Source organism: Micropterus salmoides, unplaced genomic scaffold, assembly GCF_014851395.1.
Source record: "Micropterus salmoides isolate LMB-PRFRI ecotype aquatic unplaced genomic scaffold, ASM1485139v1 Ms_hic_scaffold_9, whole genome shotgun sequence".
Classification (NCBI taxonomy): domain Eukaryota; kingdom Metazoa; phylum Chordata; class Actinopteri; order Centrarchiformes; family Centrarchidae; genus Micropterus; species Micropterus salmoides.
Window position 1 is genome coordinate 11,991,153 of NW_024044681.1, and position 11,332 is coordinate 12,002,484.

Here is an 11,332-nt window from a genome sequence, read left to right on the forward strand (position 1 = left end):
CGCTACACGTTGTTCTGTTGCTGTGTGCGTTGTGTGTTGGCAGAGTCTATTCGTCCACTGCACATGATAACACGTTGCGCTATTTAATCACCCAACCAGCATATCTAGAAACGCTACAGACTGCGCTGTATTTATGTCAGTTTTTGGACTCATTGCAATTACTATGACTGTCTTCTAATAACTTATTTGTGATCATGTAATTGTCCACAGGGTCATTGCATTACCTATATAATATAAAATCTTCATAATGCACACTTAGATAATTTTCATGTATTTGCTGTTATTTTATTGTTTATGCAAACAAAACGGCAATTGTATTTGTAGTTTTCAATCTAAAACTTGTTGAAATGGTTTCAGTGTGTGTATCAGTACATTTTAATCTTTTTCGGCACATTTTTACAATACCGTGATAATACCGATAACCGTGATAGTTTTGGTCACTAATATCGTGATATGAAATTTTCATATCCATTTTATCCCAATTTGCATCACATGCATGCTAGATGTCCGGATGGAAACAGTAGAGAGAATTGCAGGGCTTATATGAGCTCTAAAACGCCAGAAACCGTAGTGAAGGCAATAAAGAAAAACAATTGTCATAAATTGGGAAGAAATACGAGAAATCGGGAGAATTGTGACCCCGGGAGGAATGAAAAACGGAAGTCTCCCGTAAAAATTATATGGGTTGGCAAGTGGTGATAGAAGTTAATTTAGCTTATAACATTTAAACAATATGACATACTGTACCAGAAATAGGTTGACAATTCTGAGAGATAATTACATATTTACAGGTGGTTAGGTTAATTATAAGTCTAGAGTTCTCAAAAACTGATTTTTATTAGATCGTTGAAAGATTATGTAAAATTTTGTCTCTGTTGCAAAACTTTCAGACGATACTTACAATACTTAAGTGTTTTTTCCATCATCTAGCTGACTAACTTTATAATCCTGAATGACAGGTGAGATTTTGTGCCAATCTTGAAAATTATGGCTGTAGGTCGCTTACGGTTTCTGAGATCCGGGTTAAGTAGGAAAAGATACAGAACACGATGGCAGTGCTGAGGTAGAAGATGAAAGAGAAGTAGAATAAACCCTGGCATCATGGACAGCACCAAGAACAGCACTCCTTTTATTACCACATAGGGCAAACTGGGCAGAGGCATAGATTCTCTCAAGGATGAAGCCCATGAAGTTGAACCCTTCTGAGGAGCTAAAGAGCCAAGGTGAACATGCTCCTCCACTCCAAATAAGATGGTCCAGTCTAACAGAGACCAAATCTCATGATTTTTTGGACGACCAACGGTAACCCACAACATCAAACATTTCCAAATGTATCACCAGGAAGATGCCCTACAATGGCTGTCAAAGTCTAAATATCTGGAACGAATTCATTGATGTCCAAATTGGGACATTTTGTTCCAACACAATATGGATGACTACAAAATAGTCCATTAAATAACTTATATTTCCCAGATAGCGCCATGTTACCAGACTGGTAACAAGAACAAACAGCATAGCTTCTACACACTAGGAGGACACTTTGAATTGGTCCATGCCTTATCATCCCATTATTGACTATTCTGCCAGAGGATCCAGCCTCTCAATTAGGACACCGCACCCTGGACAGTCCCATGGACAGCACTCATGTTTGTACTACACAGAGTAGTAGTGTCCACTCCTGTCCTGGAGATCCCCAGAACTTTCCCTTCTTTACGTTATATACAAAAAATTATATGCACTAGATGGGTAAATAACAAGCGGCTGGGCCTGACGATGTCCTCACTACTGCGTATTTTCAAACAGTCTCTATAAACTCTTTCCCTTTTTCATTAGTCGCTCCACAGCATTGTTTGCAAACCACAAATTATGAGCCATGTTTTGCTCTTTTTTTGACCTTTGGTGCCACTGGTCAGCAGGTGTCACTGACTGTTCCCCTGAAAATGTGGCTCTTGGTTCAGAGTTAGCCTGGAGGTAGGGTGTCTAACTTTTTAGGCTAAAAATAAGTCAGTCTTTATTTTTATTAAACTGTCTTACCTGCATTAGACTAGAGCATAAACCAGTGTGGTGGTAAAAACAGATTTTTACCTTAATGCCTCTACTACTGTGTACTTATATTTTACTTCTTTGGTACTCTACTACTACTACTGATGATTGTTTGAGTACTTCCCTGTTCCTTCTCCTTTAACAAATGCATGTAATTCATTTATTTGCTCAATTCTCCACTGGGATATATACAATTTCCCACGCAACCAGTCTGAATAATCTTTGTAAAACCGGCCTCTGGTCCTGATTGGCTAAACATACATGATGCAGTTAATCAGGAATAGGTGGAGCAAGGAAAGATGGAAAAGCAGTGGTAGAGCCATTGTGGCAGGATATGGACAACATTTGTGTAGGAACGCCATAGAGCAGAGGTTTTCAAAGTGTGAGGCATGGGGCTCCGAACTGTTTCAGGGGAGGCTCAGTGAATGAAAGTGAAAAAATATTAAATTAGTTATCAAAAGGAGATGACAGAGTAGCATAAATTGTGTGTGATTTTGTTAATGAGATAGTTTAGAGATACATTTTACGGTTTCCCACTTTCCCGGAAACAAACTTAGGACAGACCTTTCTATGCATTTGATCTAAAAAATATGTCAACCAGCAACGTTAGGCTACCTTGGCTCAAATGTTAAGTGTCTATAGGATCAAAGAACACAGTCAGGATCCCATAGGCATCCAGGGATTGACTGAAATTAAGCAAGTAAAGTAAGGAAGGGTGAGAGGGCACCCTATTCCAAGCTTTGTCTGAGAGGAGGCCCGCAGTCTCAGACTTTGGAAACCATTGCCACAAAGCAGCACCATGGACAGCTCCCATGATACAACACTGAATGGACTGTTAAGCTCCGGGCAGCAGGTCCTTTTGACCAATCAATTGATCAGAAAAAAAGTCACATTTACTTATATCCAAGGAGGCAATTTCACCAGAGGATAATGGTGCAAATGCTTTCACTTAAACAATGATTTTCCCTACACACTCTCCCCGGCATCAGGGGGGAGCCTGTTACTTTAACTGTTTTGTTCTGGTTATGATGTTGCCATGTTGTTGCTAGTGACTCTAGGCTACCAAGTTTCTCTGGAGTGACCGTTTCGATACTGATGTGCGGTGTGCATGCAGGGGACGTTAACTCACGCTAAGACCAAGGATGAACAAATGTACATCCAGAGATTACATCTGTTTATATAGCGGCTAATCTGTGCGCGTTAGCTGCAGGATTATGAAATTAAAGAATGATGCACATATCTGAGACAAAGTACATGCTATTTATATATTACATGCCATCTACTCTTTGAACCCCCAAAAAGAATATTACAGTGATTTGTTGTCATGGAAAACATGACCCTGCCACCGATTAGATTTCACGATTATAACTGTTCACCAAACTGTGCAACACCTCATTAATGTGCACAGCAGGCAGCAGCAGATTCTGGCAGTGTTCTGGTCTGAGATCAGGAAAGAGTGTGTTCAGGGGTTGGTGTTGGTGGGGGAGTGACTGATTGAGTCTGCTTCTGCTGACAGACTGATTACACTCAAAAGAAGTGAACAGTGAGCAGTAATGCACCCACATAACAGGGAGAGAGAGAGAGATGGAGAGAGACACAATAAGGGAGCGCCAGACCATCCTTCATCCACCCCCTCTTCCTGCATCAGGGAGGAGGGCTATCCCAGCCTCCCATCCCTCCCAGCATCGTGATCTCCTCTCTGCAGTATCTTTTCCTGCTGCCAGCTACTGAAGGCTTGGCCATGACATACAACACTTGTACTGAAAGTCATTTTCCTCTTCTTACAAAGTCCACTCAGCTTGATTTAGTCACTTAAATTCCTCTTACCACATGATCTCCGATTGATTTGAATGGCGTTATCACCTGCTATGGGCTTGCTCTGATTTGTTTATGTAAGGGAGAGCAGTTATTCTCAAAGATACTGTGCAAATACTAAGTTTTGTTTGCCCTAGCAATACCATAAGACATAAGTTTGCTGTGCACTCATTGGAGTCACATTTAAACAGTAATTGACTTTTCTTCTGGTTCAGTCACATGGGATATTGTTTATTCTCTCTGAACAATAATGCAGAGTATGCACATATTAGGTTGAGACAATCTTTAGGAATCTTATGTGAAGTGCACTAAGGTTGAGGGACGGAGATGCTGATCAGTTTTCCAGTGAAGGACCCCCAGATCAATCACAGTTGGGCCTATCTGATAATGATTCATTTTAAAGATCTATCTGGGAAAATTACTGCCGTGATATTAGTATTAAATTGGACTGTATTATATATGTGAATATAACAGCAGTAAGAATCAAATCTGTTATTGAAATCAGCCACTGTTGGAAGTTCTCTGACAGTTTAAAGTGATTTTAGACCTTGTAGAAACCCCTATGAGACCTGCTGGGAGTCCCAAGACTCCACTTTTCGGACTATTATACCTGGCAAGAAGCCTAAACTGGTGCTTACACATGGGCATCAACTATTAATGTGCAGTCATTTCCCTCTTGGTGCTCTGCGGAACAATACACTTCTGAAATTATTAATTTATTGCTCCTCATGCAGAGGAGGCAGGCTCCACGGCATCAGACAGAGGCAGTAAAGGAAAGGGCGTCCAAAATATAACGCAAGCGCACACACACACAAAACAAGTCCCTGTTTCATTTCAGCTGACACCAAAACTTCCAAGGGGAGCCTTTATTGATGACTGAGATTACCGTTTAGTCAGAGTAATATATTGTTTTATGTTACCAAACTATGAGCATGAGGATGCTCCTGAATGCTCATAGTTGCTCATGCTGAATTATGTTATTTTCAGATATGGCTCCCATTTGAACACATGGCAACAGTATCTTTGCTGTACATTGGTAATTATGTAAACAAGATACCCTTATTTAAAAGACATAGTGAAAGCCCCACGGTTGGTATACCCAATTAACATCTTCAACTGGATATGAAAAACTACCCAAGCCGCATACAAGTAGAAACAGTAAAGCCGGAGCAGCGGCTCTAGTTTATGCCGCTATTTTTGCGCAAAATAAAAACGTATAGTGCATTTCACAACGGTACACTACGGTGGTTTAATAAATGCTCCCGCTCACCACCACCCTCACTTCACGATATCGGCTCAGCAACCCCGGACAGAGAGGCCGTATAAATCAGAAGGCTACGGTAAGTAAGTAATAGGATCTCGGATCTCCTGAGACATAACAAGCCGCTTCTTGCGGCTCGCCGACCGCCGCCTCCATCTCCAGCAGCCCTACAGGGCACCTGCCTTCCCGGGATGCAGTAAGAGCCGGTTTCACGGCACGGTTACCTGAACTGAGGCCTCTCCCGTGGCAACGTGGTTCTCTCTCGGGTCCTCCTCCGGGGGTCCAGCCGATCCGGCTCTCACTCTCCTGGGGCAGCTGGGATTCCTCACCACGCTCTCCCTGGTCCGCTGGCGGAGCTCCTCTCCTCTCCCGAGCAGCGTCAAGCTGCCGCGGAGTACACGGCACGACAACAGGAAGCTGTGATCTCCTACATTCAAAATAAAACAATTTATGCAAAGTTGTGTTGGCGGTTTTATTTCTAGAAATGATTTTGTGCAATATTTAAATCTGCTAAAATTGACTTTTTAAAATAATAACAATTGACTTGTCTTCAATTACTTGTCTCCTTATAGTGCTAGCTTACAGCAACTGCTTGGAGTCTGCTCAAGCTATGGTGTGCAACATGACATCAGAATTAACTTAAAGAGTCATGATCGTTAAAACCAAGGAAGATTAAACTCTTATTTGGACCATTTTTGACTTGCAAAACCTTTGAACTTGCAAAACTATTTCACGTGCAAAACTTTCTGTGTTGTAAGGAAAATCTTTCGACTTGCAAAACTATTTCATTTGCAGAACATACTAACTTGCAAACCTCAGATCGAAGAGGAACAATGCAGTTTTCGTCCGGGTCGTGGAACAACTGACCAGCTCTTTACTCTCACAAGGATCCTGGAGTGGGCTTGGGAGCATGCCTATCCAGTCTACATGTGCTTTATAGATCTGGAGAAGGCGTATGACCGGGTCCCCCAGGAGATACTGCAGGAGTATGGGGTGAGGGGGGCCCTTCTCAGGGCTATCCAATCCATATACATCCAAAGCGAGAGCTGTGTCCAAGTACTCGGCAGTAAGTCCGACTCTTTTCAGTTGAGGGTTGGCCTTTGCCAGGGCTGCGCTTTGTCACCAATCCTGTTTGTGATATTCATGGCCAGGATATCGAGGCGTAGTCGTGGCGAGGAGGGGCTGCGGTTCGGTGGGCTTAGGATCTCACCACTGCTTTTTGCGGATGATGTGGTCCTGATGGCATCATCGGTCCGTGACCTTCAGTTCTCACTGGATCAGTTCACAGAGTGCGAAGCGGTTGGGATGAGGATTAGCGCCTCTAAATCTGTGGCCATGGTTCCCAACAGGAAACCGGTGGAGTGTCAACTCCGGGTAGGGAATGAGTCCGTTCTCCAAGTGAAGGAGTTCAAGTACCTCGGGGTCTTGTTCACGAGTGAGGGGAGACTGGAGCAGGAGATTGGCCGGAGATATGCAGCGCCAGTGTTGCAAATTGTATGCACAAGCCAATATGCTGACATGCAAATTTTACATGTGTTCTGATGATGTTAAAATAGCTCATTTTAAAGCTGTACTCCACTTTATATAGCCTATTGATATATTTCTGAAATAAAGTTGATTGACTATGTGTGAAATACATTACATTTAGCTGACGCTTTTATCCAAAGCGACTTACAATTGCTATACATGTCAGAGGTCACACGCCTCAGAAACAACTAGGAGGACACAATGGTGGATGGGTCACAGTGGGGGATTGAACCCGGGTCTCTCACCAGCACTGCAGACAAAGTTAACGTTAGCTTTAGCAACCAATAAACTTAAAAAGTGAGTCAGTGATACAGCTTGTTTCCATTTCCACCTGGTGACCTAAAAAATCTGTTTCTATCTGTTATATCAACAAAGTTATTGATGAATTAAAAGATAATTTCATCATTTTTAATATTATAATTTAAAAAATTGTAATATCGCTTTCAGCCCTATAGCTGCACATAAACTCCTCAATCAGACTGTATAAAAGAAGCTCTCAATATGTTTTATTTTGAAGGATTGAACAGGAAGTATTTTATTTCCTATACTAGTTCCTGACATTGATCCTCAGCTCAACCACAGAGGATGTTGGCACTGATCCATGGTGTGTGTGTGTGGGGGGGGTCTGCTCAGACTGAGCATGTGCACAGCTAACAGGCCTGCTGTAATCCTCTTTTGTTATCAAAAATAAGAGAATGCAATATGCTGTAATTATGCAAAAACTATCCTCCTAATTAAAGTAACACCTGAGAAGATAGACCTGAAAAATAAACACAGACATTTTTATTTTTATTATATATTTCTGTTTGAGAAGTAAAATTCACAAATATCAGAACCATGTCTTGTGGTTTGATCAGACCAAGATAAACTTATTCGGTTCAGATGATGTCAAGCGTGTGTGGCGGCAACCTGGTGAGGATCGTGGTGGGAGTCTCATGGTTTGGGGGCTGTATGAGTGCTGCCGGCACTGGGGAGCTACAGTTCATTGAGTGAACCATGAATGCCAACATGTACTGTGACATACTGATGCAGAGCATTAAAACTTAACTAACATTAAAAGAAAGTTCATGCTGTACAATTAAAAACAGCTGATAATTCTATTATTGTTGTACTGGCCGTACATTACAATACTGAGAAAACAACTGTGCTATTGAGGTGGGACAGTATTTCCAGTTTATGCTACTTTATACCTTTACGCCATAACATTTTGGAGACAAACATTACAGTGATGTAATATTCTGCAAAGAGCAATTCTGCTTAATGAGAACTGTCATTTTAGGTACTTGTAGTATATTTTGACACTGATACTTTTATAGTTTTACTCTCAGAATTACTCAGATCATCCTTTATATACTGCTGGTTAACTTTGTTTTTTTTATGATTTATACTTTGCATTATTAATCTAAATTAGTAAATGGGAATAAAATGCATAAAATGGAAATAGTCAAGTAGTGTGTGTAGTAGTAATAGAAGCATAGCATGTTCTGCGGCTAACGTGGCTAACTGTAACATCAGCTGTTTCTAACTTGTATTGTGACATTAAGCCCACATGCCGTGGCCTGTATGTGTGTCTGTTGCTGCAGTAGCTTATGTAAGTTTACCTGATAGATAAATGGCACGTGCAAAAAACAAGCGGCCAATTACTTAGCACAGTTGTGTAACCTTCTGCATACCTTAACTTGCTATAACCGAAAGCTGTAACATCAGATGAGTCCTCTGTTGTCTTCTGTCAGCCTGAAAGGAAATGCCTCTGCTGGCCTGTCTGCAGGAAACACTTACAGTAAGCTCAATATCATCTCAAGTGTGTAGTTATGGGGATGACAGACAGACTGACAGTTGACTATGCCTATAACCTTAAGTATAACGGAGCTGCGGTATTGTCACTAAAACTAGTATCGCAATAATGTGAAGTATATCTGTGAATGAGAATGGTTTGCATTAGTCTGGGATTGACACTGCCCAGCTGATAAAGCTTTCAGGTATAAACCTGTTGTATAAGCAAGTTAAGGTAAGCAGTTCGGTTACACAATGGTGCCAAGCAATTGACAGTTTGTTTTTTTGCGCGTGCCATGCATCTAAATCCGTTTAATACACGGTAGACCTACTATGGGTTGTTTTGCCAGGAACCAGTGCCGTGCAACTTTCGAAATGCTTCCATCTTACAAAGAAAAAGGTCATGTCACTACAGTGTACAGAAGCTGCTGTAGCTGATGTGTCTTCGTTACACTAATTGTAGCAAAATGGCAACATATTATAAAAATAATAACGGGAACAAACAATGCCTGAAATTAATTAATAAAGACCTCTGTATTTGCCATTAAGTGCTCGTCCACACCGTGCTTTAATGCCGAGCTTTACTCCAAATGAGCCCAGCAAGGTGTGCTGTTTAAATATACTAAAGAACGAAGATTACCCGAACATTTTAATCTGTGTATGATTCGTTAATATACAGCTCGCTGAAATAGGCTAACTAATAACAGTTCCTGTTTGCTGTGTACAATTTGATGTACTGACAACTATCACTGAACTGATTTGATACTGAAGAAATCTTAACAATCTCAACAAGCATTCCTGTTCCTGTCCCAGTTGCTAGTGAGTTACAAACTCAACATCAAGCCTCCTGTTTTTCTAACTAAAAACCCACTTATGTTGATGTTCAAGCTCATCTTTAATACATTTAATAAGGCACTGCCATCGACCAAGTGTATCTGCTGCAGGTTTATTAAGTGTAACACACAAAGCTACACAAATCGGACACATTAAATATTAATATCACCAATTTCTCCCTTTTCCCTTAAAACAAAAAACGATGTCTGTTTTTTTGTTTTCTGTTTATCTGTTTTTCCATTTTAGTTTTAAAACGGAAAAAAACAAAAAACGACTTGTCTTTTTGTTTTTCCAATTTTGTTTTGAAACGAAATAATCAAAGAACACAGATTCAGATCAGGTAAACTTACATAGGCTACTGCAGCAACAGACACCCATACAGGCCACAGCATGTGGGCTTAATGTCACAACACATGCTAGAAACAGCTGATGTTAAAATTAGCCACATTAGCCACAGAACATGCTAAGGCCAAGTTCAACAGGTAAGTGTTAAAAAAAAAAAAGACATACAACATAAAAATAGCAAAACTTACAGGTTCCAAGTTTGAAGTTGGTATAGATCCATCCTTGAGCTGCTCGGTTAATAGATTTCATTTGGTTGTGAAGTTACAGCCTAGTGTTGTGTAATAGTAGATACACAAATGAACCACAAGCATAGGAAGTTGCCTTCCAACTGAAGAGGAAGTGATGTCTTAACTGAAGACCCGCCTTGATTTCATTTGCATTGTTTCCCTTGGAAAGCTGCTTGTAAATGTAAATGCAATGCAATAGATTGGGGGCGCTATTTCACTCATTGCATTCGAATAAAGTCCGCTATGGAGCAGAGTAAGTCTTTGAAAATAAAATGTCAAATGCTCATTTTCATTTAGTTAGAATTTTAATTTTGACCTAAAAAGACCATGAGGACATGGACATGTAAATGCAAAACACCGGGGGACCTGTTTTGCTAACTGCATTTGAATAATGTCCACTTCAGAGCAGGTTAAGTCTTTGAAAATGCAATGTCAAATGCTGTTTTAATTTTTATTTTAATATGGTCCTAGAATGCCCACACAAAGATTAAATTTTCATTTTCAAGCTTGCATGATAATTTGAAATTAGTCCACTATGCACTTCCATAACTTGCTGCTATTACTTCTTCAAAGCAAGTTTTGGTGCAGTGTTGCTCTGACGCCATCTACTGATCAGCCACCATTAAATGCTCCTCTTGTCTCCAGGAAGGGATGTGTCATTTAGATGTACTGGTTCACTAGAACTCTGAGTGGCAACCTGACTGCCAGGATTAGTGAGATGGAGCTCTAAATCTTAAACATACATGGTGATGATGTGCTATAATTGTTTAATGTATCAGAAAAATTTTCATTATGCTTTCATTCAAGTAAGTGTTTCATCGGAACTGGTAGCCATTGGTTTGTGTTATTAGCCACGCTAGCGGCATGGCTTTGAAATGATCTCAACATAATTAAATTATCTATTGCTATGAAATTTTGTACAGATAGTCATGGTATCCAGAGATTGAATCCTACTGATTCTAGTGATCTCATGACTTTTCATCTTGTCAGATATTGAAGGTCCACTGAAGTCCTGATTATTGGATAATGCCTGACTTTTCTTCTAGTGCCACCTGCAGGTAAAAGTTTTCTCTTATCCAGTGAAATACTTTGACGTAGTCAATGAATTGGTACAACATATTGTACAGACATGCATGGTTCCTACTGACTCCATGACCTCCAGACTTTTCCTCTAGTCAGGACAGTTCAAACATGTTTGGTTTTGAGTGAGATCTGGACAGTTATTGCATGGATTTCCAGCCTTTTCAGATGTTAAAGAATAGTTATTTATTGCAAACAATTAGCCTACTGGTTATTTAACATATTTTTAAAGGGGAAATCATTATGTGGAAAATGTGAAAATGCAAGATCTAAACAGGTAGTAATGAATATGCACATAAACAGTTTGTGGGACCTTAGACAGATGTGTGCCTTTCCAAATCATGTCCAATCAACTGAACAGGTGGACTACAATCAAGCTGTAGAAACATCTCAAGGATGATCAGTGGAAACCAGCTGAGCTCAATTT

The 11,332-nt window shown here is 40.4% G+C and overlaps 1 protein-coding gene across 3 annotated transcripts in view; it reads right to left on the reverse strand.

Moving 5' to 3' along the window:
- Positions 1–5,520, reverse strand: part of capn5b (calpain 5b) — a 64,765-nt gene extending 59,245 nt beyond the window's left edge. Inside the window, exon 1 of one of the 3 annotated variants that reach the window (XM_038707912.1) lies at positions 5,344–5,520. The gene's annotated coding sequence lies outside the window, so the exon portion shown is untranslated. The remainder of the gene's footprint in view (positions 1–5,343) is intronic. The other 2 variants (XM_038707910.1, XM_038707911.1) reach the window with 2 other exon arrangements.
- Between the last annotated feature and the right edge of the window lie 5,812 nt (positions 5,521–11,332).